This window comes from Gorilla gorilla, chromosome 9 (assembly GCF_029281585.2).
Source record: "Gorilla gorilla gorilla isolate KB3781 chromosome 9, NHGRI_mGorGor1-v2.1_pri, whole genome shotgun sequence".
NCBI classification, from domain to species: domain Eukaryota; kingdom Metazoa; phylum Chordata; class Mammalia; order Primates; family Hominidae; genus Gorilla; species Gorilla gorilla.
Window position 1 is genome coordinate 5,491,201 of NC_073233.2, and position 26,521 is coordinate 5,517,721.

The 26,521-nt window shown below is 37.8% G+C and overlaps 1 protein-coding gene across 1 annotated transcript in view; it reads right to left on the minus strand.

Moving 5' to 3' along the window:
* Positions 1-12,861: 12,861 nt before the first annotated feature.
* Positions 12,862-26,521, minus strand: part of LOC129525411 (solute carrier family 35 member F5-like) — a 196,599-nt gene continuing 182,939 nt past the window's right edge. The window contains exons 10-11 of the transcript XR_010135419.1: positions 16,479-16,551; positions 12,862-13,035 (exon numbers count right to left, since the gene is read on the minus strand). The gene's annotated coding sequence lies outside the window, so the exon portion shown is untranslated. The remainder of the gene's footprint in view (positions 13,036-16,478; positions 16,552-26,521) is intronic.

A 26,521-nucleotide genomic window follows, 5' to 3' on the forward strand; every position in this document is an offset into this window, starting at 1 on the left:
AATCATCCTATATCAGCACTGTCCAGTAGAACTTGCTGTGATGATCTTCTATAATCTATACTATTCAAATCATAGCCACTAGCCCCACGTGGCTACAGAGTGCATAGATTATGGGTAAGTATAGCTATTTAATTAAATTTTAATAGTCACATGTGGCTAGTGGCAATGAAGATTGTGTATTATGATCCTGCATCTTGATATTTCCCCTCACTTAAACGCTCAGCCCATTCATTCAGTGGCTATTTTTCTAAGCATACACTATGAGCTAGGCACTGGGCTAGGCAAAGGGGGATACAGGGGTGGAAAATAGCCACATTCCCTGCCCACATGGAGCTAAGAACCCACTGAGGGAGATAGCATTTTGCATGGATAATTACAAATTCTCTTAGTTACTATGAAAGAATGATAAAAGGTGAAATTAGCAATGATAGCATGGGGACCCAATTTAGATCAGAGAAAGGGGGGACACGTCTTACTGTAGTCTTGCTTCGAGGAGAGGTAGTGATTCACTTGGATTGATGACAAGCAATTCTAAGTGGGGAAAAGTAGCTCTCCACATTTGCATTCCTTTAAAAATTGCTCACTACAGGCCCAAATTTGCTATGCAAAGTGATCTGATAAATAATGTAATTCTCTATTGGAAACAGTAGTTACACTATTATCCACAGGAACATAAATTGGCACAACCTTTCTGTATGCCATTTGGCAATACCTATTACAAAATGTAAATGTGTACACCTTCAGATATATCAGTGTCACTTCTAGAAATTAATCCATAGAAATGTTTGTGTAAGTATAAAGTGATATATTTATGAAGCCAGTGTACTTGCTAAAATAATTTTGGAAACCCTTGTATATCCTCCTCACACATATCAAGTTGAAATCTAAACTTTTATGTAAGTTTTACTCACAAAGGATGTAATTTCTGTTATATTCTAAACATTGAGATTTTAAAATATAACTTACATAGATTTCTTAAATATATCCAATATATATTTGAATACTGCAGCAATTTAACCACCACCATCATCCATTTTAAAATATCATAAGATTTTAACAGTTGGAAATTTTACATCATTCCTTTTCCTCCTTAAATTCATATTTCCAACCCCTACTGCTGAATTTTATCCTAATCCATTTTCAAGTCTGTTGTTAACTATTTTATCATCTTTCTATTGTAAAAACATGTATAGAAATTGAAGTTTAAGATTTTTTCTTTCCTGAAATCTTAAGACTCTAAGTGTAAAAATTATTTTTCTTTTGGATTGAGTTCTCATTACATTATTATTAGTATACAAATGATCAGAACACATTTTGATAAATAATTTTTAAGCATGACAAAACAGAATTTTATTGGGCTTTTCCCTCAAACACTTCATGTGTGTATGATTATCACTTAATACCAGGAAGAGATGGTTTGGTATCAACTCTCTATTTTTCATTTTAGAGACGTAAGTGCCAAGAAAATTTGTTCACTTAAATAGAAGTAGATGGAATGGAGGCTGGGTGTGGTGGCTCATGCCTGTAATCCCAGCACATTGGGAGGTCGAGGCGGGTGGATCACTTGAGGTCAGGAGCTCAAGATCAGCCTGGCCAACATGGTGAAACCCCGTCTCTACTAAAAATACAAAAAACATTTAGCTGGGTGTGGTGGCCCATGCCTGTAATCCCAGCTACTCTGGAGGCTGAGACAGGAGAATCGCTTGAACCCGGGAAGCGGAGGTTGCAGTGAGCTGAGATGGCGTCACTGCACTCAGTCTGGGCGACAGAGTGAGACTCTGTCTCACCAAAAAAAAAAAAAAAAAAAAAGTAGATTAAATGGAAACAACTTTTTTTTTCTTTTTGAGATGGAGTCTCACTCTGTCACCCAGGCTGGAGTGCAGAGGCACGATCTTGGCTCACTGCAACCTCTGTCTCCCGGGTTCAAGCAATTCTCCTGTCTCAGCCTCCAGAGTAGCTGAGATTACAGGCATGGGCCACCACACCCAGCTAAAAGTTTTTTGTATCTTTAGTAGAGACGGGGTTTCACCATATAGGCCAGGCTAGTCTCAAACTCCTGACCTCGTGATCCACCTGCCTCGGCCTCCCAAAGTGCTGGGATTACAGGTGTGAGCCACTGCGCCCGGCCAGAATGGAAATAATTTTGTTATCAAGGTCACTCAATTCTCTGAACTCCTTGCAAATTATATACCAAAAACCAGACCGTAGTCTAGCATCACCAGGAATTATTATTTTTAATGGCCTACCACCAAACAACTTAGTGGGTACCTCCTTCAATGTCACTGGAAGCAAAGAATTACTAACCAACTGATTTGAAAATAGAATTTGCAACCTGGAACTTGCATCTATGTCAGGGTTTTCTCTAGGATCTCAAACTTATTTAGGAGGGCAAACATCCTACTCTTTTACATTTCCCTGTAATAACTTGGGTTAAAAAAATCAAAATAATTCTTTTAAAAGATGAATGAGTACTTTTTAAAACTTTACAAAAAGGTATGCTCATGAGCCAGGTGCAGTAGCATGCCTATAGTCGCAGCTACTCAGGAGGCTAAGGTGGGAGAATCACTTGAGCCCAGGAGTTCAAGTCTAGCCTGGGCAACATAGCAACACCCCATCACTAAAAATAAAAAAAAAACAGTTATGTTCATAACCCCTTAACAATTTCTTAAATCTCCATATGGCCAGCAAATCATTTAAAAGCAAAAAAATCATTAAGCCAAAAAAAAAACCCTAGATTAGACCTTATAAAGGGCCAAATTATCAATTCTAGATTAAAAGAACTGACAGAACTAAAGAAAATGAAGTAAAGAGACAAAGGAAAGAATAAGCTGCTTAATTTCAAAGAGGATTCAGAGGCTACCAAGACAGCAGTTTTCTCAATGTCTAGAACACTCAGCTAAAAGAAATGGACAGGGTTAGAGAAACATAGACTGTGGCGCTGTGCTGGGTCCTTTCTTTTTAGTATTTTTTGTAGAGACAGAGTATTTCCCTATATTGCCCAGGCTGGTCTCGAACTGCTGGCCTCAAGCGATCCCTCCTGCCTCCCAAAGTGCTGGGATTACAGGAATGAGACCCCATGCACTGCCTGAATTGGGTTATTTATGATCATGTCATCCAAGCCCCTGGATTAATGATGAAAAACCAAGATCCGAGGAGGTACAATGGTGTGCTTGATGGTCAGCTTCAGTGGGATGAGCAGCCAGAGCAGAGTGCACATTTCTTTTTGGAGAGCAAGATGTATGGGTCATTTCATCTTCTTTAACAGCACTTTATTTAGATATAAGAGGAGCAGGGCCAGGTGCAATGACTCATGCCTGTAATCCCAGCACTTTCGGAAGCGAGGTGGGAGGATTGCTTGAGCCTAGGAGTTTGTGACCAGCCTGTGCAACACAGTGAGATGCATTTTAACAAAAAATAAAAAATTAGCTGGGCATGGTGGTGCACACCTGTGGTCCCTGCTGCTTGGGAGGCTGAGGTAGGAGGACTGCTTGAGCCTGGGAGGTTGAGCATGCAGTGAGCTGTGACTGTGCCACTGCACTCCAGCCTGGGCAACAGAGCAAGACCCTGTCTCAAAAAAAAAAAAAAGAGGAGCAGTCTGATACTCATAATATAGAATTTTAATGCATATGTGAAACAATAATATTCTAATGTCCAGAATTACATGGAAGCCAAAATTACACTTACTACAAAATTTGAGGAGGAAAAACCTTCTGTCTCAAAGCCTAGTATGCTTTTTACTACCCTGGGAGAGACAAGAGTCCCCCAAAACTGCTAGAAAGAGCTGGCAGGCTCTCATTCACCAGCCTGGGTAACTTGATGAGCTATTTCTCATTTGTAGACATCAGGAGAGGGTAAAAAGGATTTAAAGTGCTCTGAAAAATCTGACACTCCATGACTTTTTTTTAGGAAAAAAATTACAAGTAATCCTATCTCTATCAAAAAAAAAAAGTTAATCTGCTAATTGTACATTTCTGGACACTAAGTTTTTACCTGAGCCACTGCTTCAACGCCTGACTCTCTCTAGGGCCTTTTCCTTGCCCCCAATATTTCTCTTTCCCGCCACCTTCCATCTTTGCAGATGTGAGCTGGACCTATGGTTTTCAAAAGAACTGGCATGTGTCTGCGCCAAGGTTATCACCAGTCATAATGCACTGAGAAAAAGGTCAACATTGTGAGTTTCCCATTAAGCTAAATTTGTTCAATTTTACACTTGGAGATTATACCCTTTCCAATAGGAGATGGCATTTGTTTATTTTGAATGTGCATCATTAATAAAAGAAAAATCAAGCCGTCTCCCAAATTAAAAGCCTTTTTTTTTTTTTTTTTTTTTTTGATAAATGAGCCTGTGAAATTCCAAACAGTATGAGCCTCAGGGAGACATGGCTAAGGCCTGGAGAGATGAAGAGAGTGTCACTATAGGTTATGCAAAGGTAAGCTTGGTTCTAAATCAGGGCATCCTGCTGACCTCCAACACCAACCTTCGCTTGCCGCCACCACATCCAATGACCTTTTAATGGGGCCCATCAATGTCACTCTCCAACTGCTAATCACTTTTCTCTTGCAATGAATCAAACTTTACAGGCTCCTAACCTTGGCCAAGGTTTCCAGAACATGCTTTAATGAGAGTCCATGGCTAAATAAGGATTTTGATAATTTACTTAATAAAGTGATACCAGAACAAAATACTTAATAAAATGTCGTGTGTCCATAATGCTTTTAATGTGACAAAGGGATGCCTGAGCACAATTTTCTGGTAGATCGTACATTCCTCTGGATATTTGCAAGTAAAACGGAAGCCATAACCGGGCTCTGCCAATCCATGAGCCCACAGCCAGGGGACGGGGGGAAAGGGGCACCTCAAGCCAAATAAATGCCATGTGAGATCTGAGAGCTGAACATCACCTGTTCCCTTGCTTCCACATTCATTTTCAGTTCAGAGACCTCTGTGGTGTATACTGTGGATGCAGCAAAGGTCACTATATAAGTCTCTTTGTTCTATGAGACTACTTTGAATCCACTGGGTGTACCTCCAGATTTGCATTCTTAAATCTGGAGGTACACCCAGAACCTCCGGAATACGGCACTAGAATACGGTCTCAGCATGTAGCAAACATAGAGGCACTCAAGCCATCAGACTGAATGATGAACGAGAGCCCTGGCCACAGAGATGCAGGCGACCACATTACCAGGGGAGGGAGGACATGCTGACTCTGCACATAGGTGAGCATTTGGGGCTGCCTGCAAGTCCACACAGCTACCAGCCTCTGTGACCCTCTCCAAGCCAACAGCCATCTCAATTGATGCTCCCTAAATGTCCCTCCACCTCTCTCAGGTCAGCTATTTTGCAGGCTGGTGGGTATAGAGCACTAGGGTAGGACAGTACTAATTTGCTCTCTGTATATTGGAATAATTCATACCACCAAATGCACTGCTGCAGTGAGGTTCTGCAACATTTGCCATCATGTCCCCACTTTGACGTAACCTCCCCGTTTCTATAGCATTTGTGAGGCTTTTCCTACAGGCACTTTCAATGTTTACTGAGTTTGCGCTTATGGGATGTTATGGGGTAAAAGAGGTTTGTGAAGACCCTCATAACTAAGCACAAAACCAGCCACCGTGATGGACCACCAAAGGCCAGCAGGACTGCCCTGTGCAAGGTGCACAGGCAGAGGTGAGCACCTCAGTTCTGGTGAGGATCAACATCTTTGAATGAGAAAGTCTAAGTGGAGATGCTCATTTTACACCGAAGATCAGGCCCTTCAAAGGGCCCTGAAGGACCATCTCCTGTAGGACTGGAGGATGCCTTTCGAAATGAGTGCTGGTTGCCAACTTGACCTTGTTTCCTCAGCAGCACACCTCCACTGTGAGCCTGAGAGGCTGGGAACCAGGGGAGGGCTCAAGGGCGATGCAGGGAGAAGGCCATCCACAGAAGCTGTTCTGAATTAGCTACGCCTCTGTAAGTTCGAGGAAGGAACCCAAAATGCTCAGAGGATTGCCTGGGTTAAAAATCCATCAATCAGAAGTGCAACCTGTTTCACTTCCTTTGTATAAAGCGTTTGACCCTCAGCACAATCTCTTTTGCTTTCTGTCATCACACTTGAGAAATGTATAGTGCTTTTCAGCTACTCCTGACAAAAATTTAAGTTTGATCACGATTTGTGTCCCTAGATAGGGACCGGAGCTGCACACGTCCACACATGGGCACCCCAGCCCGTCATATGCAGACTTGACTGTAGACCAGTAGCAACCATATCTCCTGTTCTTCAGCACAGGTAACATCAACCATGTCCTTGGTCCCAAAGGCTGTGTCTGAAGGTTGCCAGTAAGGAGACAGTGTCTGTAGGAGCCAGCCGTGGCTCTTCAGTGAAAGTTCTCATGTCTGAGCAACTAATCCCGAGAGAGCTGGAAGGTGCGGCTGTTGTTCACACACACGCTCAGCCAGTAGTCAATCTGGAACACTCCAAGTGTCATTCATGGGTTTTTGTTTTTTTTTTTTAATGGCAGGCAGAACACAGTATATCTTGTTTTATTGAACCTGAGAAATTGCTCAATGATCTGACATGCTGCAAGGACCAATAACTGGCTCTCTGGCTCCAAAAGGGGAAGTTTAAAATATGTATTTTAAAAACAGGACAGAAAAACCAATAGCCCCAAGTCAGGAGATCTGAATTTTTCCTCAAAATTTGTATGAGAAACCCTTAGAAGTGATTTATTATCATAAAAGGTAGAAATTGCAAAACAAGGTAAGAATGTAATCACTTGTTTGTAGAGATTTGGTGTCACATTCACAAAAATGTTGTGTTAATGGTCGCTATTACAATAGCTCTCTCTTGCTCTCCCGTATAACTTTACCATACAGAGTACAGATTTAGAACTTAGTATTGATCAAATTTGTTATTGTCCTTTTATGTAATACCCGTTTAAACACTGGGTAGTTGATCTTTGGCAAATATCTAATCACAAATCCAATACTCTTTCTATTTGAAATCAGACTCAAATGGTATCATTTCACTTGCTGCAAGCCTTAAGATCTCCCCTCTCCCCTCTCTTCTCTCCCCTCTCTCTCTCTCCCCCCACCCTCTTCCTCTTTCTCTCTCACAAAGGTCACAGTCATGTCCTTGGTTGATGTTTAATTACTTCAAATATAATTACTTTTTTGTATATGAAATATTTTCAAACTAGGTTTTATAGAGATTCTCAGGAAATGAGACAGGCCACTCCAGGGAACACAAGTTGCACTTGCAGGGGAAGCCTGTCCTCTTCCTGTTCCTAACACAGACTGGGCTCTCTGGGCCTCGGTGCTATTGACATTTGGGGCTGGGTCAGTCTTTGTTGTCTATGGGGGCTATCCTACACACTGGTGGATGGTTAGCAGCATCCTTGGCTTCTATCCACTAGATGCCAGTAGCATCTCCACCCCCACCCCTACGATGTGACAGTCAAAAATGTCTCCAGACATTGCCAAATGTCCCCTTGGGGAGAGCAGTTGAGAAATGCTGATGTGGACCTAGAAGGTTTGGGCTCATGGGTCAGAGAGACCTGGCTTCAACTCCAATTTTTTTTTTTTTTTTGAGGCGAAGTCTCGCTCTTGTCCCCCAGGCTGGAGTGCAGTGGTGCAATCTTGGCTCACTGCAACCTCCGCCTCCCGGGTTCAAGCGATTCTCCTGCCTCAGCCTCCCAAGTAGCTGGGATTACAGGCGCCTACCACCACACCCAGCTAATTTCTGTATTTTTAGTAGAGACGGGTTTCACCATGTTGGCCAGGCTGGTCTCGAACTCCTGACCTCAGGTGATCTGCCCGCCTTGGCCTCCCAAAGCGCTGGGATTACAGGTGTAAGCCACCGTGCCTGGCCTTCAACTCCAATTTCTTACTAGCCAGATAATCTTGCTCAGTTTCCCCAGCTTGCTTTCTTCCCTGTTCCTTCACTGTAAAAACATGAGTCATTACACATCCTTCATAGGGCTATGGACGGTGAGAAAAAAATAGACAAAACATTTAGTGGGCACCCAGTGAATATTAGTTCTTTCTTTCCTTACTCTTGCTTGCTCTCACTGCTCTTATTTCAACACTAGAACCTCAGGACGATGGAAGAGGGGAGATGAAGGGGGAGGGTTTGTTCTCCACTATATTAGCAGAATGATTCTAACACGAGGATATTCCACACACAGCTCCTGTACTCACACTGTACCTCAACGAGGATTAAAAGTTATAAAGGCATGTTCTACCCCAAACATGCTTACAAAACACTCCTAATCCTTTCAAACGCTTTGGGATTATTGTTTCACCAGGGTTGTAATCAGCTACAGATCAATGCCCAGGTGGACCTTGATTTTTTAAATGGTATAAAACAATACACACATTTAACACCCTAAGGGGATGTTTTACATTACAAAATGAACTAGGTTTTGGAGACCTTTTTTTTTTTAAGAAGGAGTTTTGCTCTTGTTCCCCAGGCTGGAGTACAGTGGTGTGATCTCGGATGACTACCAATCTCTTCTCTGTTGCTATAGACTAATTGTATTTTTTTAGAATTGTGTATAAAGAAAATCATATAGTAAGTTTTGTATCTGGTTCAGTGATTTTGAGACAGATGAATGTTGTTTTCTGATTCAGTATTACATTTCCTCTTATTGATTAGTGTTATTCTATTGTTAAAATATACAAAATATTTTTATGCATTCTTTTGATGGACATTTGGGCTGCTACCAAATTTTGGCTATTACAAATAAAGCTTCCGTGAATATTCTTGTAGAAATCCATCTTTAGACATAAACTTTCATTTAATGCATTTATATTAATAGAAGTGCAGTTCTTACCTCAAAAAGTATGTGTATAATTGACTGTGTACGAAATTGCTAAAGCACTTCCAGAGTTTTAGTAATCTTTTATACAATCACCAGCAATCATCGAGAGTTCTATTTGTAACTTTTCACACATTTACTGTTGTCAATATTTCTAATTTTAGTCCTAGTGGGTGTTAGATGACATGTAACTATGACTTTAATTTACATTTTCTGATAACTCACATGCTTTTTTTTTGGCCATTTGTGTATCTTCCTTTGTGAGAATGCTAACTCAAAGTCTAAAATAATCGCTCATTTTATATTGACTTATATGATAGTTTGGGCCTTCCAAAAAGCAAATGCTAAAATGAGATTAGACATGCAAGAGATTTATTGGGGAAACAACTGTGAAAAAAAATAGAGCCAAAGAAAGCAGGGCGATCTTTAGACCACAATGCTGGTCTGACACCTGTGAAGGAAAGGAAAGGGGAAGGAAAGTGAATTGGGTAGGAAGAATGTCAGACCACTGCAGCACCATATGGAAAAGACTCAGAAGAGTTGATGGGGAGTCCTGAAACCAAAGTAAACCACTAAGGAGTCCCCCATCTCATGGGAACAGGCCTGCATTAGCACAGCTGGTGTGCTCCATCACGGGTAGACACAGCAGTGACCCGCATAGCCTCAGGGAAAATGTGAGACAGCAGCAGGGGCCTGCAGTCAGTTGCACCTTCTCAGAAAGAGATTAGAGCCCCCACTTCCCACTCCACCCCACAAACCTTCTTTCTGCAGGTTCTAGCAATACTCCTGTGTGGTGCAAGTGCCTCTCCCTCTCTCTCTGAGGGGAAATGTAGAAGCGGAAAGTTGGTGGAACTAACTGCCGGCCTGTTTGAAAATTTATGCTCAGGGCCACACTGCTACTCCTTCTATTTCTCCTCCATTATCCATTTTAAAGTCTTATCCTCGCTGTCACCTTGGCAGGTCTTACTGGCTTATCTGGTGTGACCCAAACCATTTTCTCTGCAGTATCTGAGCCCTGGAAATCACACTCTTATCAGGCCAGTATTGCTATATGTATTTAGTACCCAGAGCCACCTAGTACATCACCTGGGTTCAGCACATCTACAGCCCCCTGCGCTCACTGCTTGGAAGCAGTGTTACGTCTTCTTGTCTACCAGGGTCAATTGCCTCTGATTTATGGTGACTCCTCTTCTCACCTGCTGGTTCCTCTGATTTATGGTGACTCCTCTTCTCATCTGCTGGTTCCTGGTCACAAAAAGTCCAAAGAGCCCTGGCAGTTGCCATAACTTGTGGCCCAGTGGAATTCTTTATTTGACTCTGGCAAGAGTGTGCCACACTGGGAACCACGACCTTCAGTTCAATGGTAATCGGAGTTGTGGGAATGCATAACACAAACCATCTCAGTCTTAGAGACTGATTGTATATCACTTTTCATTCCTTGACATCCTTTTTTATTGAGGACAATGAACCATATAAATCTTTAATTTAATGCATGTAATGCACCCAGAAGGATAACACCCATTCTTTCAGAGTGTTGCCTCTAAACTGGCATTTTAACTGTGCTTTTAGAAGGCTGTGTCAGAGCTCTGTGGGGCCAGCTGCTTCAGGATAATGCATTATGTATTACAACCATTGCATTTCATGATCATAGACTACTTGAGGTCTTAGGCTGTGCAGTAAAGAAGGGAAAGCAATAATAGGTATAAAAATTAAAAAGGAAGATGTAAAAGTGTCTGTATAGAATGAATATGCTATCTTCTTAGTAGAATACGTTAAATAATCTGCTTAAAGAAACCAATTGAAGCTATTAAGTTAGTTTAGCAGAGCAACAGGGCATAACAGCAATATACAAAAATCGATTGTAATTCTATATAGTGATAATAAACAAATGGCAACTTAAATTAAAATTACAACATAATCACATGAAAAAACATGAAATACTTAAAATATGCAACAAAATATGTGCAATGATATCAGCCAGCACAGTATTGACATAAGGCTATACATATAGAACAACGGAACAGGATGGAAGCAGTGATATGCAAAAAATTAACTTGAAAGAGATCATAGACCTGTTCAGAAAACCTAAAACTATAAATCTTCCATAAGAAAACACAGGAGAAGAGAATTGTCCTCAGCTTAGGCAAAGATTTATTAGGCAAAAAAAGCATTAAGTTAGAAAGTTAAAAAGCATTAATCATAAAAGAAAAAAATTATAAATTCCACTCCATCAAAATTTAAAGCTCCTGCTTTTGAAAGATTCTAAACATGAAAAAGCAAAAGATATATCAGAGAAAATATATGTAATAATCTGTTAAAAAGCTCTAATCCAGAATAAAGACTTCTTTCTAACTCATTAACATGACAAATAATTTAAGAAAGAACTGGAGACAGAAAGAAGCAGAGATAACCAAGAAAGATATATAAATGGCAAAAAAAAAAATCACACAAAAGCCTGCTCAACTTCATTAGTTGAAATACAAGTTGAAACCTCAGTGAGATACCACTACACATGCTACAGAATGATTAAAATTAAAAAGACTGGTCAAGGCAAACATTGATAAGGATGACTTCTGGTGGGAATGCAAAATGGCACAGTCACTTTGGAAACTATTTTGTTAATTCCTTGGATAGTTAAACATATACTTGTCAAATGATTTACCAATACCACTTTTAGACATTTACCCAAGAAAAATGAACACACATATGCTCCCTAATGCATGTGAATGTTCATAGAACTAGAAAGTGGTGTGGGCATACCACAACTGGTCTATCACACATGAATAAGCAAAAAAAATGACACATCCATACAATGTAATACTGCTTAGCAATGAAAAGGAAGGGAATATTGATACGCACAATATCAATATCTTTTTGTGAAAGAAGCCTGACACATGAGACATTGCGTTGTATAATTCCACTTATACAAAATTCTAGAAAAAGTAAAACTATATGAAGAAAGGTCATCAATTATTGCAAGAGATAGGAGTAGGACATTGACTAATGGGACGCGCAGAAACTAAGGGGTGTTGGTAATTCCCCACATCTTTGATTCTGATGATATTTAACTGACGATATATATGTCACAAATCATCTAAACATATACATAAAATCGGTGAATATTTCTATGTATGTCAAACCACAGGAATGGTGATTTAAAACAAAAGCACATTATCAACACTGTCACAATGAACCTCCAGAGGGCTTCAGTTTAGCTAGAACTAATGAAAGCATACAAAATACCTTCCAGAATTACTGCCTAAGGACAGGTGACCAGAGCACTTCTCCAGCAGCTTTCAGCCCTTGTGTGGTTTGTTACTTAATCTTGTCCATCATAGCTACGTAGGTTCTTGGGACAAGGCCCTGGAGCAGAAAGAAGAAAGACATCTGCTGTCCAGGGAGGCTAGATTCTTGTCTTCATGCTTGTCCTAATTAAAAAATATTATTTTCTTTCTTCCTGTTCAGAAAGTTGGCCCTTACCTAGATGAAGTCAGAGTCTTGGTTTATAGCCAAAATAAAAGAGGGTTAAAAATCAGGAGTTTTGCCACAATGAGATATCATCTCACACCAGTTAGAATGGCAATTAGTAAAGTCAGGAAACAACAGATGCTGACGAGGCTGTGAAGAAATAGGAACGCTTTTACCCTGTTGATGGGAATGTAAATTAGTTCAACCACTGTGGAAGACCGTATGGCAATTCCTCATGGATCTAGAACCAGAAATACCACTTTACCCAGCAATCCCATTACTGGGCGTATACCCAAAGGAATATAAATCATTCTACTATAAAGACACATGCACACATATGTTTATTGCAGCACTATTTACAACAGCAAAGACATGGAACCAACCCAAATGCCCATCAATGATAGACTGGACAAAGAAAATATGGTACATATACACCATTCAATACTATGCAACCATAAAAGGGAATGAGATAATGTCCTCTGCTGGGACATGCACAAAACAGGAAACCATCATCCTCACAAACTAACACAGGAACAGAAAACTAAATACCTCATGTTCTCACTCATAAGTGGGAGCTTAACAATGAGAAAACGTGGACACAGAGAGAGGAACAACACACACCAGGGTCTGTTGAGGGGTACGGGGCGAGGGGAGGGAACTCAGAGGATGAGTCAATAGGTGCAGCAAACCACCATGGCACACATATACCTATGTAACTAACCTGCATGTTCCGCACATGTATCCCGTTTTCTGTTGTTCTTGTTGCTTTTTTTTTAGAAGAAATAAAAAAAAGAATCAGAAGTTTTGGTTGTAATATCAAATTTGCCACTAACTGGCTATATGTGTTGCAAGAAGTCAGTTTTATTTCTGTGTCAAATTTTTCTCATTTGTAAATACAGGGGTTGAGTAGTTGTTTTCAACATTTTTAAAAAAACTAATATTGGTGTGTTGCTCATCCAACCGAATTTACTCAACAATAATTTATTTGACCACCACTATTGAGGTGTGTGTTTGTGTGTGTATGTTTGTGTGTGTATATATACACACACACAAATATATATACACATACATACATATATATTCACATATATACACACTTGTGCAAATATATGCTAATGAGAACTTCAGATACGTGACAATTTTCATATTTCAGTGATATAACTACAGAAAAAAGCAAATAAACTAATCATTTAGTCTATACAGTTTTATCACGGCTAAATGTTCATTTTCCATTAGCGATTTTGAAATATTAAAAACCAGCTACTGAGCTCTTTCCATTAGTAATTATTGCCTTTCAGTAAGATCTTTCCACTTATAGAAACAAATATATTTGTAATCCCTAAAGACCCTTCCTCACATTTCTGATTATCTGCTTCTATGTCTCTTGATTACTCTCCAAAGATAGATAAAAACAAAGTAAACTATGGATCTTATAAAATATAGCGTTTGTAATACAACAGTATTAGTAAATTCATGTAAAGAGAAAAACCATGAACCAATTCAATTGCATTTAATACAAAATGTCAACTATATTTCCAGTTTAGACACCCTCTGAAGAATAGATCAGAACTGTTTTGACTTGGACCGTTTGCTGTTACCTATAGGCTTTTAAGCATAGCATTATTTTCCCTCCACTGTGACAAATTTCACAAGAGAAATGGAATGTGGACGGGATTTTGTATCATCTTCCATGCATTTGTTAAGTATAGATTTCCCATATTCTGCAACACCTTTGTGTTTTCAATTTCCTTATTTTCCTAAATAAAAAAGTGCTGCAGCTTATAATAATAAATACAGACAACTAAAAACTTGAGAACAAATCGGAGGATTATGCAGTGAGCTACAAAACCACTAACTGGGATTTTGGAGTGTGTGAATGGTTTTTCAAAACACTAAAACGTGAAGCCAGATTGTAGTAGATAACTTCCGTTACGACCCTCAGTGATCCCCACCCACTTCCTAGTATTCCCCTCTTTGTCACACCTCCTCCCTTTGAGTGTGGGCTACACCTAGTGACTTGCGTCTAAGGAGCAGGATTCAGCATAAATGATTGGATGGCACTTCTGAGGTTAGACTTTTGCTTCTCTCTTAGATGATCTCTCTTCTTCTCTTAATTGCTTGCTTGGAGGGAAGCCAGTTACCATATTTTCACCTGCCCTACGGAGGGAAGCCAGTTACCATATTTTCACCTGCCCTATGGAAAGGCCACACAGCAGGAAATGAACTCAGAGAGATCTCCAGTTAATAACCAGCAAAATCCTGGTGTTTGACAGTAAGCATGTGAGTGAGCCTGGAAATGGGTCCTCTGAGGCCTGACAATGATCAGGTGAATAACCTTCAAAGCAGATCCTTCTTCTCCCAGGTGAGCCTTGAAAGGACTGTGGCCCTGGCCACAACCTTGATTTCGGCCTTGTGAGAGACACTGAACCACAAACACACAACTAAGCCACACACAGATCCCTGACCCAAAGAAATCATGAAACAATAACTGTTTATTATTTTAAGTTGCTAAGTTCAGGGATTATTTGTTCCACAGAAATAGGCAATGAATACACCTTGCTTCTCACAGCAAAAAAAAATCACTCACACAAGATACATAGTTCCTGATGATAGCATCAGATACTGAAGTCTATTTCTGTATTAAAGAGACTGAAGCTTCAGCATTTTTATTCAGCCATTTGGGGCCAAGCAAAGAGAAAATGGCATTTAAGGCAGATTACTTTTTCTGTAAGTCTTAGCTCATTTGCTTTAACTGAGAGTTTGGCTAATCTCAACCATTTTAGACCAATCTTAATTATTATAGTATTCTGTCAATAATACTTCGGTTCATTTATTGTAAATCTGAAGACAGAAGCTATTTTTTGAAGATTCGTGTAGTTTCTCATAATTAGATAAATTAAAGAGTCACCTGGAAAATAACGAGAATTTCTGCCTTTTAGCTTTCTTTTCCTAATAGACAAGGATAAATAATAATATTCCTTGCAATATTTTGATGATCAGATATTCTATTTTATATAGAATGATTTAGACAAGTACTGGAAGTACATTGGAAGCTTCTGACCTTTTACAAGTACTCCCTGATCACCTAACTAGTGTGTATCTCTTGCAAAGTGTTTGTGCTGATTTGAGAATTAGCAAAGCTTAAATGACCTGCCCAGCTCTTACCATCACACTTTTCTGATTTTTAGCAGCTATGCTTTCTAACAATCAATGTTCACACTCATTCCCATTTGCGGCTCTATCATCATACCTGACCCTAGGAAAGCTAGTGGCAGGACACACACACACATACACACACATAAAGGAACATACAATCTTGTGCATTGCCTACAATCTCTACATTGAATCATTCTCCTATCTTGTCCCTTCTGACCTTGGGCACTAATTTCTAATTCTTCATTTCCTACTTTGTGTCCACATTACTTCTCCAAACTCTTCTCAATTATCAAGAGGTAGCATAAACATCACATGTTTTATTTGGCCTTTTAAAAATCTCCCACCCTCACACATAAAAAGAATTACTAAATTCTCAGTACCCAGACATGTTTTTAAACTTTATTGTAGTATTTATAACATCTTGTCTTATTTTATAGATATTTACACATCTGTGTGTGTGTATATGTGTGTGTGTATGTGCGCATGCACATGCGTCCTGCATTAACCTATGAACCCCTTGAGGACAGGAACAATTTCTGAATCACTTTGTTTGTATTTGTATAGGTCAATTGTGGAGAGTTCCTTCTGATTACTCTTTTCTGTTCTATTTCTCCCTTTACTATGACATTGCATATCCTTCCATTTACGTTTGTTCTTTTTGATTTTTTTCTAAACAACTTTGTGATTTTGTGTAAGAATTGTATAAAATGGCCTTCTTTTAGAAAAATACATCAGCTTGTATTTTCAGTGCTCATAATTTGGGACCCATCTGATCCACAATTTTTTTGTGCCATCTGTGATTCTTCAGCAACCAAAGTGCCTGCGTGTGTGGGTTAACCACAGATAATTCTTTGTCTTTTCCTATCAACTGCCACAAACAGCCTAATTACTGGGCCTGATCCTGTTACTATTGTCACAAGGCTGTCTTCAGCAATGTTGTCTTTATCTGCTTAGTAACTCCCTATGACCAGCTGAATGTCCTTTCTGCTATGCACTGATTACGATTTCTGGCTTCCCATAGGCACTGAACCAGCACAAATTCTAAAAATTACCTTACAGGCCTGTGTAGACTGCGTATGTCTCCTCATACTCTTCTGGGGTTATCTTTCAGAGCATCAATATGTTCTGCAAAAATAAGGGGTTAAGTAAATATATACATTTTTATTAAGAATAATCAATGTGACACAAAAACATGTCTTAGCCATTCTTAAAATTGGCACATTATAAATGCCAAGTATCTTCCAATTCAGCAATTGGGTAATGAAAATTAAATCATGAATCTTATATTTTACATCAATTTCATTCTCAGTAGGGAATATTGCAATTGACATTAAAGCAAAATAGGAAAGAGTACACGGGGCATGGGAAGCACAAAGGAACAATTTATTAACAAGCACGTTACATTTTGCTGTTCTCTAATGTAAAATTGAAACATCATTTACAAAAATAAATATGAAGTGAGGGATTTTACATGCTAAAGTAGTAGGGAACAAAGATTACGAAATCATATACACACGCATACATGTATATACATATATGTATATGTGTGTAGCTATATAGATGATAAATAGGCAGATAGATACAAAATAATAAATAGATATTAAAGTAGGAGAGAGACACATCTGTCCCTGGCCTCCAGAGAGGATTGAAAATGAATAGATTAAGTTTCATAAATCTGAAGTCAAGGAAACGTGCCTGATGATTTGTTCTTGAACAATGTTCCTGCAGAAGAAACTTCTCCATCTAACATGTTCATCGCTCTAGGGCAGGAGGCAACTGCATGAAATGGCATAGATGGAGGGCAGAGATGGCAGACGGGGTGTGGTGAGAGAAAACTCAGACTCCAAGCTCCAATTCCTTACTGCCAGAAGCATCTAATGAAGGCTCTGTTTGCCTTGTTTGGGACCTTCTCGTCCATTACGTTTCTATTATAAGATGACATAAGCTTAGTTTTTGTTTTGTTTTGTTTTGTTTTTGTTTTTGTTTTTTGAGACAGAGTCTTGCTCTGTCACCCAGGCTGGAGTGCCGTGGCGCGATCTCGGCTCACTGCAACCTCCACCTCCCGGGTTCAAGCAATTCTCCTGCCTTAGCCTCCTGAGTAGCTGGGATTACAGGAGCCCGCCACCACGCCCAGCTAATTTTTTTGTATTTTTAGTAGAGACGGGGTTTCATCATTTTAGTCAGGCTGGTCTCGAACCCCTGACCTGGTGATCCACCCGCCTCGGCCTCCCAAAGTGCTAGGATTATAGGCGTGAGCCACCATGCCTGGCCGACATAAGCTTAGTTTCTGAATAAGAGCAAGGTCTGGCCTGGGGATGCTCAACAGTAACACTCTGTAAAACTCTCTGGCAATGGCCATGCAATGATGAAAACAACTCATTGTATCCCTTTGCTGAAATCAAAGAAACCCCAGAATTCCCTTCAATATTTGAATGGCTCAAGCCATGCCAGTAGAACAACGGGGATTCTACTCCACAAAGCAATCTTGTAGTAGTATTAATAGTGAACATTATGAGTGCTCTTTTTTAGTATTATAGCCACGTCTCTATTATAATACAACACTTTATTGAAATTATTTGTGTATCTCAGGTAAGAGACTGTAAATTCTCAGGTATAGACCACTTCTAACTTATTTTCCTATTGTTGAAACCTAGTCTCTTCCATACATACAGTAGGGACTCAGTATTTCTGTTAAATGAATGAATAAAGGCTAGCTATGGAAGACAGGCATACCTCTCCCTGTAGATAAATATATACTCATATGTTTGCAGACCTTGCCCATATTGATGTTTCTACAATTGATAAGATTTTTATATTTGTAGTGTGTCTTTTTCTCTCAAAAAGTTGTTTTTAGATGGGTGGTAGCTTAGAGCCAGTATAATTAATATAGATATAAATAAATGAGTGAAAGAGATCATATGACTAATGAATATATCCATTTTTAGATTTTGTAAATATGAAAGTATTTACACAAATTTTTGTACATTTGTTTACTGGAAAATGATAGCACATTCTATACCATCAAATCCCACAAAATGCAGAATTAGAAAGATTTACAGTTCATCTACTGCTAAAGTTAGATATAGTATGAACCTGATCAATTTGAAGAAATTGTTTCAGGCCAAAGAAAGTACCAATAGATGACTAAATAAAGAAAAATTATAGGCACAAAGAGTCTCAAATTTATAGACATACATAAATATTTTTAAAGTTTCAGGAACAATATTGTAAATGATCTAAGAATTTTCCACTGAGTCCTTTATTCAACGTTTAAGACATGTTGTGTATAAATTATTCAAATATGTACTTTTATAATTTGTTATATATTTTACCTTATGGCATTTCCTTATTAGTGTGAACAAATAAATAGTATTTTCTGCTTCCCTTCCTACTAAATTTCTTTGTTCAATAAATACTTTCTTATTCCAACAATTTGTTCCTAGAATATTTATTATTAATCTGTTTCATTATAATGCCATAAAGCTGATATAAAACTTTTAATTTTTCATATACACATATAAGTCTAACAATATTTATAAAAATATGTATGTATATGCACCAGAATTATACATTATGCAACTCATGTATAAATTATTCCTAAAAAATAAACATGGAGAGCGTATTAGAAGAAAAACTTAAAATTTATGAAAGTCTCTAAAGGACAAAGTAAAATGCAAATTAAATGCAGAGTTAATGTATTTTGAAAGCAATAAAAAGTATAGCAAGACAGAATATTAAGAAAAATTTTCCATTTAGTTTTTACTGTGTCAACAAAAAACAAATTTTTCATACTTAATTACTTTTCAGGCATTCTAATTCACTGGATTTTTTTAAATTATGGGAAATAAATAGTATTAATTACAGAGTAATAACATGTTTTTACAGTCTTTTTATGCACAGTGTGTTTCAAAATCCTAATTCCTTTTCTCTTGTAGAATTTAACTATATTCCCACCTAGAGACACTGTTGTCTACACACGACAATGCTATGAACTCCCGGATTCTTACTGATTAATAGCTTTTTATTTTGTTCCAGAAACAAGAAAAGTAACCTGGAAAAAAAAATAAAGAGAAATGTTTTCCTCCTCCAATCTGCATAGCTCATTCTTTCTTATCCCCCTCTGGAAATTTTATTCTTCTCTATTTTTGCCAAAAATCCAGCTGACATTCAGCTTGATTTTTTTTATTTTAGGGAGCCCTTCTTCTACATGTATACATCATGTAATTGGACTTTCATTTAGCATTTTCCTTTCTTCTTTGTAATATGATTTCTATATCTTTTTATTCTTGGATTGCAAAGTCCAAAATGTCAGGCTGAACTCTTTTCCCTGTCCTTCCACATTTACTACACTGTGCTCCAAAGAGTTCATGCAATACAGATCTGTTGCATTCTTATTGCTATTTTATTTTTCCATCAGCATTGATGTGGAAAACATAAATTGTGCAAAGGATTTTAAGTACCATGAAAGAAAATTAAAGCAAAGCTCTTGCTTGAGAAGTTTACATTTTTCTTGGGTGACAAAGATACAAGAAAGAGTAGACAATATCGGTGCAATGTTCATTTAAAATAAAAACAGTATTATGATGTTAATTACAGGTTAATTGAATTGACCAGCATATCAAACTCTATACATGCTATGGTTAAATCTATAAAATACACATATGCATTTTAAATGTTTGTGATATAAAATTGAAGACATGAGGCTGGGTGCGGTGGCTCACGCCTGTAATCCCAGCACTTTGGGAGGCCGAGGCAGGCGGATCACGAGGTCAGGAGATCGAGACCATCCTGGCTAACATGGTGAAACCCTGTCTGTACTAAAAATACAAAAATTAGCTGGGCGTGGTGGCGGGCGCCTGTAGTCCCAGCTACTCGGGAGGCTGAGGCAGAAGAATGGCATGAACCCAGGAGGCGGAGCTTGCAGCGAGCCAAGATCGCTCCACTGCACTCCAGCCTGGGCAACAGAGCGAGACTCCGTCTCAAAAAAAAAAAAAAAAAAAAAATTGAAGACATGAGTCACTATATTAGCTGTTGACTTTTTCTTTACTGTTAAAATGCATGTATATTTTAAAGTGTATTTACAGTTCATTAAATCAGTGCGCAGCGGGTTCAAAGAATCCAGGGAAGCCAGTCTCCATAGAGCATTATCTTTGGACTTAACAATTTGGAAATCCAAGATTCACTTGCAAAAACTATAAAAACTACATTATTTTTCCCTGACATTTCTGGGTCCTCACAGGTTACAGTGCCAGGACATTTTTTTTTCCTGATTGCAAAACCCTCTCTAATCCAGCCAAATTCTTGAAAAACCCAGCCAGCATACGATGAATGGAAAACAATTGTGATATATTCCCTATCAATGAGATCCTAACTTTGACTTTCCCTGCTAGGGTAGATCCTCTAAATACCAATTATCTTGCTCTTGAGATAAAATGCTTGATATGTGACCAAGGCTTTGTATGAACATCTTGTTATTGCACAATTGTGTTTCAAATATAATAATCTCAAATTCAAAATCTGATCTCTTGCAGTGAAACAATTAAGCCCCTTCTATCAACTAATATACCAAGATAACAACAAAATATAAATCTCAAAAATCATGTCTTTTTGTGGGCATACAGTTATATATTAGAAACATTTGAAAGAAAACAAGGAAGAGACTAGAAAAAGTACATTTGGACCATTGAACACAACTAAAATAAGTAAGAATTTTATAAAAGTTCCACCAAGTAGAACAAATGAGATTAATGCCATATGTAGATATCAAAATTAACTAAAGTTGGAAGCTCTAAGTCTTAATCAATAGTATAGATTTCTTCATTTAGAAAAGAAGTATAGCATAGTATCAAAACACACTTAGTAATAATAATTTTAAAAAAACCTTTGACTGCTTATATAGTAAAAAATTAAAGCTGTGTTTCAGCATACGGTTATCTCTAATTGGTGTGGTGTTTTATTTTTCCAAAGTTGTTATCACAAAACACTGATGTACCAAGATGTCTTCACAGCAGTGGTAGATACACTGCTATTTATTTCACCACCAGGGTAAAGTTCAAATAACTTAGTGAAATTGATTTAGGGCTCTGTCTGGGTCAAGTAACCTCTGTGATTGGTAAATTTACAGGTAAAAGGGGAACCATAAAACATAAATTTCATGTGGCTACAGTGTCAATAAAGTTGTCACGTAGCCGAGTGGGTGATATTCTTTTTAAAAATAGTACAGAGAGTGTTTCAAACCATCTATCCACATCCAAGAAAATGTTTCAGTGACTTTCCTCACCTATCAAATGGGAACTGGAAAGCTTATCATATAGATGTGCCGAGAGGAATAATAAGCCATCGGAATCTGTAAGATTACTTCATGTCTGTTATTCAAAATAGGTAACTGGGAAAAAATATGGACTCTTCTTGAAAGCATGTTAATCTTGGTAACAAGTTCACAAGTTTGGCTTTCTGCAAAGTCAAACCGAGACCTTTCCATTCAAGACGTTATGTTCTATTCACAACAGAATATGTGGTTATACAGGGGCTCTAAACTAAGTTCTAACTCTGAGGACGACCTCTGTTTTCTTGAAACGTTTTGCATGCCTGTCTGATGGCAAACACTGTAACTTTCTCGTTTTCCCATCCGGGATCTCACTGTTAATCTCTCTCTTTCTCTGCCATGGCAGGTTTTTGATCAATTAAAGCATTAAGCATTCAGTAATTATTTCAATCCACAAGTGTTTACTGATTGTCACTTGCCAGCAACAGTGGCAAACAAAGCCAACTCATGAAGCTTACAGTCAAATGTGGAGACGGGTTTAAACAAAAATCACCAAAAAAAAGTGACTAGTGCAATAAAATAGCAGTAAAGGGCGTCATATGTTAAGAGCTCTACACTGCTGCCCGCAACTTTGGAGCATTCCCTTCGCACTCAAATAGCTTTATTTGACTATACAACATGAGCATAGTTTAGCAGTTATCAACAGAGATATTACTTTCCCCGAGGTGCATTCAGAAATGTGGGGACCAGCTTTCAGTTCTCGTAATGATTAGGATACAATTATTTTGTCACTCGGTGGGAAAATCCACTAATAAAATTGTACTGTAATGTGCAGAATTAACAAAGATGTGAAACAAAGGAAAATTTTATCCTTACTAGTGGAAATATGGATTAGTTAATCCACTTTGGAAAATTACTTGCCAGTATTTACTAATCTGAAAATGTTGCCGGTGGGCCGGTTCAGGTTCTTGACTTCATTCACCACACAAAGAATTTGATACCAAGTCCAAAGTAAGAGTAGGCAAAGAAGTTTACTGCAAAGCAAAACTACACTCTGAGAGGCACAGTGGGCTGCTCAAAGGGAGAGATAACAGGTAGTATCCTAAGAGGAATTCCTTTCATGGGAGTTGTACACAAACATTCATAAAATACTGGTGAGGTCAAGTATGCAAAGGCAGACCTGTGGTTGGTGAATGCGCTCAGCATCTAAATGCTCTCACATGCATTGCACGTATCATTAGCAGATAAAAATCTCCACGTAGGAGTGTGTTTTTTACCATTAAAATGAGGGAAAGGTCACTATAAGCTAAACCTTGAGCCTAGCTGCACTTGTGGGATCCCGGAGACAACCCTACACCCCCCCCAAGGCAGGAATTGGTAGCTAATAGTTTCCTGGGCTTTTAGTGCTGACTGGCTGGAGATTGTGGGAGCTACATCAGGAGTAAGGGACTTTTGTTCTCTTTCCCAGGACATACCAGGTATCAGGAACTTGTAACCATTTGGTAATCTGCTGGTATACTGTAGGACTGGTTATCTTGCAAAAGAGTTACTTGCTGACACAGGAAGGTGCAAGAGATGCAAAGCTTCCTCCAAAAGGGGTCCGTGGGGCATTACACAAGGGGACAAGTCAGCATGGCTCTGTAATCTTACTTATCCTGCCCCAAAAATACACGTAGCCAGTGAACCATCATTTTTCCTCTCATGTACATGCCTGACTAAAATGCATTAATTTGAAACCTCCACATACACAGGGTGAAACTCCAAGAAACCCAATGGAAAATAGCATCTGGGAGGCTGAGCAGGGATTACAGCAGCCACATGATCTGAAAAGAAAGAGATTAGTCCAAGCCTTGTAAAGATGACGATATCTTTATAAATACAATGAGCTTTTACGTGAATCTCGAGAAGGACCATGACACTGGAGATAGGGTCATCATCTATGATTATGACCCATGACTTAAAAGTAAGAGGAAATTTATAGGAACAACTCCAACAAAGTCTAAAATCAAACTTTGACAGAAGCAAGGTGACACACTGCTACTTTATCTCCTTGTTACAAAAAATTTTTCACATTCTCAAGTAAAAATCTAATGCCATGCAGAGATGCTACAGTTTCTTATTCTCAATGTCTGAAATCCAATAAAAATGTATGAGGCATGCTAGAATCCAAAATAACTAAAAACCAAGAGGAAAAAGCACATATTTTTGGGTATGTAATGGACTGAATGGTCCTGTCATGCTCAAAATTTATAGGTTGAAATCCAAACCACCAAGGTGATGATGGTAGGAGATGGGGCCTTTGGGACACCTCCCAAAGATTAAGGTCATGAGGGTGAAGCCTACAGGAACGGGATTAGTACCCTTATAAAAGAGACTCCAGAGAGTGTATGGGCCTCTTCCATTATGTGAGGACACAGCAAGAAGGCAATGTCTGTGAGCCAGAAAGCAAACCCTCAACAAACACAGAATCTCCCTTGATCTTGGGCTTCCCAGCTCCTAGAACTGTGAGAAATCAATTTTATTGTTTATAAGCTACTCAGCTTATGGTATTTTTTATAGTAGACTGAACAGACTTATGGTACAACATAATGAAGAGATCAAGAATGTCAATGGAAAATTGGAATCTACATAAAAGCAATCTAATGAGTATTACATAAGCAAAAAATAAAATATCTGCAATAAATACACAATGGATGGGTTAAAAACAGTTTGAACACAGTTGAAGATAAGAGTAGTAAACTAAGAAAGTTCAGTAGCAAATAATCCAATTGAGGTACAGAGATAAAGAATAAAGGTACAGAAAAAAAGAAAAAATAACAGAATGAGAGAAACATATGGAATGCTGTCAAAAGTTTTGTCAAAAATGTAATTGGATCTCAGAAAGAAAAAAGTAAATAGGCAAGAACAATATTAAAGACACAAAAACAATCTTAAAAGTACCCAGAGAAAATAGAAATGTTTTCTTCAAAGGAAAAGCAGTAAAACTTATGGCTCATTTTTCATCTGAAAAAGTAAAAAGAAAAAAGGGAATAATATCTCAAAGTGATAAAAGAAAAATAATCTTCTATATTTGAATCAACTACCCAGAGAAAATATCTTTCAAAACAAGAAAAGGTATGTTAATGTATTGCTAACAGATCTACTACAACAATACTACTAATAATAATACTAAAGGACTTGCTTCAGACTGAAGATAAATGATCCCAGATAGAAGTATGAACACGCAGGAAGGAAGGAAGTGTGAACACACAGGAAGGAAGAAAAGAGCACTAAAAAGATTTTTTTAAATGAGTAAATATAAACAATTTTTAACAAGATAAAACAAACACAATAATAATGTCTCATGGGCTTTACAACATGCAGATGAAAAAGAAATGACAAGGACAATGAGAGTGCAAAGGGTGAAAAGGAATAAACAATTGACTTAAACTATTGTAAGATATTTACATGTTTCAGTGAGTAGTGAATGTACCAATTTAATTAGACCATACTAAGACAAGAATCCACACTGAAATCTCCAGGATGACCACTCAAAATAATATAAATGTGCCTAACTTACAAGATTATGGAAAAAATTGAATAACAGAAACATATTTGATTAATCTGAAAGAAGGCAAGAAAGGAGAAGTAAAGGAACAAGGAATGGACACTACAAATAGAAAACAAATAGCTAATTTTCAGGCTTAACCATATTTCTATCAGTAACTTTATTAAGTGTAAATAAAGTAAATGTCCCAAATAAAAGACTGTCAGACAAGATTTTAAAAAATGATTCCAATATATGCTGTATACGAGAGACATACTTTATAAATACAGCCATGGAAAAAGTTGAAAGAAAAAGGATGGAAAATGATGATAAGTTATATCTTGAAAAACATAAACAAGTGTGTATACCTATTCTGATATCATGTAAACTAGAATTTAAGGCAATAAGTATCACTGGAGTTTAAGAGAATCATTTTTAATAATAAAACTTTCAATGCCACAGCAAGACATACTAATACTAACATTGTATACATGTGATGCCACAGCCTTAAATTAGATAAAGCAAAAGTTGACAGAACTAAACATAGAAATAGATAAGTTCAATGTCACAGGTGGATATTTTCATACATTACACTCATAACGATATAAACAAGTAAGTAAAAGATCAGTAAGGGTACAAAATATTTAAACACAAAGTTGGACAAATTTCCATATGTAGAACCTTATATTCAACATTTACCCAATACACATTCTTTATAAGTACACGTGTGACATTTGCCGATGCGGACCATTTACCAAATTGACTATTCACCAATACTCTGCGATGCTCCAAGACATACAGAGATCTTATACTTTACCATACACTAAGTTTCAACAAATTTTAACAGACTGAAATCATGTAGAGCATGTTATGTGACCACAGTGGAATTAAACAAGAAATCAATACTAGAAAGATAACTAGATCTTTAACAAAGGATTTCTATTTTGATAGTAGCCACACACTACCAAATAATTAATTAATTTGTTAAAGGGAAAATCAGCCCTGGTTGTTGTTTTAATTTATATGACTTCAATAAGAGTTTCTGTTGTTCTGCTTTCTTAATATTAATACTGTGAGAAATTTTAGCTTTTAATAATCCAATAGAGTTTAAATTATCAATATGGCTTTAATGGGCATTTAGTGATTAAGCAAAAATTAATATATTTATGCACTGAAAACTGTAAGTTTCCCTCTAAGCTCTGTTTTTAGATGCATACTACACATTTTGATATCTTGTCTTTTCATTTAGTTCAAAAATATACATAATTTCATTTATGATTTTTTATGTTTTCCCTTTAACACAT